Source organism: Pseudochaenichthys georgianus, chromosome 1 (genome assembly GCF_902827115.2).
Source record: "Pseudochaenichthys georgianus chromosome 1, fPseGeo1.2, whole genome shotgun sequence".
In the NCBI taxonomy this organism is placed as follows: domain Eukaryota; kingdom Metazoa; phylum Chordata; class Actinopteri; order Perciformes; family Channichthyidae; genus Pseudochaenichthys; species Pseudochaenichthys georgianus.
Window position 1 is genome coordinate 12,766,225 of NC_047503.1, and position 3,154 is coordinate 12,769,378.

At 43.8% G+C, this 3,154-nt stretch overlaps 1 long non-coding RNA gene across 1 annotated transcript; it reads left to right on the plus strand.

The window, feature by feature from the left end:
* The first annotated feature begins 1,611 nt into the window (after positions 1–1,611).
* On the plus strand, positions 1,612–2,641 carry LOC139434465 (uncharacterized). Its single transcript, XR_011643814.1, has 3 exons — positions 1,612–1,777; positions 2,035–2,199; positions 2,572–2,641. It is a non-coding gene; the product is annotated as an uncharacterized lncRNA (long non-coding RNA).
* The last annotated feature ends 513 nt before the right edge of the window (positions 2,642–3,154 follow it).

Genomic DNA, 3,154 nt, shown 5'->3' on the forward strand with positions numbered 1-3,154 from the left:
GTGGCGCCTGGCGTAATCCAGTGCAGCTTTAGGGTCGGTGAAAGAGTGCTGCTGACCCCCGTGAGTGACGATGAGCCTGGCTGGATAGAGAAGCCCGTACCTGACGTCCGGTTTGTTACGCAGGATTTCCCTTGCCGGAGTAAACTCCCTCCTGCGATTTACCACAGTCGGTGGATAATCAGGAAATAGCTGGATTCGCTTGCCTTGGTATATCAGCTTTCCAGAGCCGGTGGCTTTGCGTAGAATGTCCTCCACGGCATGATAATAGTGAAGCCTCAGGATGAATGGGCGAGGCGGTTGTCCGTCGGAGGGACGCTGTCGGAGAGATCGGTGGCAGCGGTCGATCAGCGGCTTCTGATCCAGGGATAAGAGGTCGGTGAGTAGCTGCGAAATAAACTCTCTGGGATGTGTGCCTTCCTTCCCTTCAGGGACTACAATCATGCGGATGTTGTTCCTCCTGCTATGTCCCTCCAGGTCCTCACATTTATCCGACAGTTTAGCAGTATCGGCCGTCAAGCGAGCTACCTCGGTTTGCAGCCGGGTGATGTCATCTGAGTGTTGAGTTGCGGCACCTTCAACTTCCTTGATGGCCTCCGTGTGTGCTAGCATAGTAGCTTTGATTGCCGCCAATGCTGTCTGCGTGTCCCCTTTCATAATGGAGAATTCCTTTTTTAGGTTCTCAGTGACAGTCTCAATCCGGGAATCAATCGTGGTGCAAATTTCTTTTTTGTTTTGAGCCATCTCTCTGCGGAGTGTCTCAAGGGCGGCTAGCACCATGTCGGCCGGGACACTGCTCTCCTCGTGTTGTTCCTTGTCAGGCGATCTCGGTGATTCTCCCGGGCCTCCCTCCGCTGCGCAGAGCTTTGTCGATGTCGTCTTCACCATGGTTGAAAAAATCTATTTTATAGTTCCCGAAAGATGATATGATCATTAAATAAATAAATGTGTGATATAGTATTGAGCTGGTCGGATTTAAGCGTGTTTTTTATAGTAAAGCTGCAGAGCTCGTTCAGAGTGCTACCACTAGTCCCTCATCGCGCCAGAAAACCCGGCATTCTGCTATTTCAATATGAAATGACACATTAATCATTGGCTCGACTAAATTACATTTCCAGGAAAATACAAGTCTAACTGCACAAACAAATTTCTCTCCGAGTATTTCCCATCCTGACATGTGAATGTCAGGATGTCAGGTAAAAACATACCTTCAAAGCACGTATTAAAAATAATCCACTCTGTATGGCTTCTTCTTTCTTATGGCGCATTTCCACTGCAGCGGGTAGCCCCGTTTAAGCGTCCTGAACCGTCCTCAAGCGGCCAGGCCAGTTTTTGGTGGCATTTCCATATAGCCTAGTACCGGCTAGCGGGTACTTTTTCCCTCTTTTTCCGGCCCCATAAAACCGTGGTTCTATCAGACCAGGCCAGGGCTGTGACGTCAACACTCGACTGCTGATTGGTCAGAGAGAATCGTCACAAGATCGCGCGCGAGATCATCCCTCGCGTCACATATATATCAAGAAGCAAGCTTGCAGCATTTTGTAAACGGAGGAGCTACAAAAATGGCAACGTCGAAGAAAAGCACACCGTGGTTGACCGAGGAGGTGACGACGTTCCTACATCTCATTGGGGATGATAAAATCCAGCGGGAGCTCGACGGAACAACGCGAAATGTGAAAGTGTTCCAGGATGTCTCTGCACAGATGTCCGAACGCGGATTTTCGAGGACTTTCCTGCGATGTAGGGAAAACGGCAACGGCTTTACTGGAGTCCCTGCAAGGTACGCTCACTTCTAACAAAGAAGTCTATTTTATCCTTACATTAATGTTCGACAACCCGTGCTTTTATGGAGCCCCGAAGAGCTACATAGCTAGCTAAGGCAGATAGCCTAGGCAGATAGCCTTAGCTAGAGCTATTGTTTGCTAACACCATATGTGCCATTGTTTACGTTCAGTTTTTCTTTTCTATAGTTGTTGTTGCTATTTAGTATTGTGCTGCAGTAGTTTGTGGAATTAACAAGTCATTTTGCTGTTCTAGATGATTACATTGGGACTCGTGAGGAGGAACATTCCCGAACAACGGTTGATGGCAGTGTTCCGTCCACATCGTCATCGAATCCAGAACGGACCCCAGCCGAAGAATCGACACCAACTCAACCACCAACACCGAGTGCCATCACGACACCGCAGCGTGTGGTTCTAGGTAAGAAATAGAAATGGCAAAGCGACTGGAATTGTGTTTTGTTTTTTTAAACCTTGGATCATCCATCGTCAGTAATTAAAATAAGCTATACCACTGTGTGGAAATGCTCTGTTTCAAGTAAAGTCTTAGCTAGTAAGCAGCTAGTACAGTTGTGTGTGACATCCTATCATATACATATATTAATATTCATTATCAACAGGCTGGACATAATGTAATTCACTTTCACAATCATTGTAAACATCTAGGGCCAGAACTTTCTTTAGTTCACCTTACTGTTGTTCTGTTTATACATGTTATTCTTATATCCTTGTGTGACCTGTACCTGTCCTGTGTTTTTTTCTTATTGCTAATTATTATCTTATTGTCACCCAGGCAAGAGGAAACGAGGAGGAGAGGATCGGGCCCAGCAGGAACGGCACCATGACTGGGCAGCCGACGTGGCCCGTCTCCTCCCTGATACTTCAAATAACCTTAATAGTTATTGTACATATAATATATTTTGTATCTAGTTAATTTTTAAATGCAACATTTGTACTTCCTTGTTTATTTATTTTCTTTAAAATGTTCATTTTATATTTACAATTTCATGTATATTTATGCTGGCTGCAATACAGTTTTACATTTTTTATTTGTATTGATTAATGGCATGCCTTTTTGATACAACATTTGTATTTTTATACTGCCATCAATAAAGTACTTCTTTGACTTATCTTATCTCTTGTTGATAATGAATGGCACCCAACATAAAAAAATCATAAACATACATGAATTTATAAAGCAATAACAAACACCAGCAGTTAGGAAAAAGACCCTTACTTTTAAGAGATTTAAAGCAAGAAATTGAGTTTGCTAGCTTGAGGTCCTCCTCTAAAACATTATTACATGTTTATTTTGTAATGGTATTAAGAATACATGATAAATACATAATACATGTAGAAATTGCTCAATTGTAATA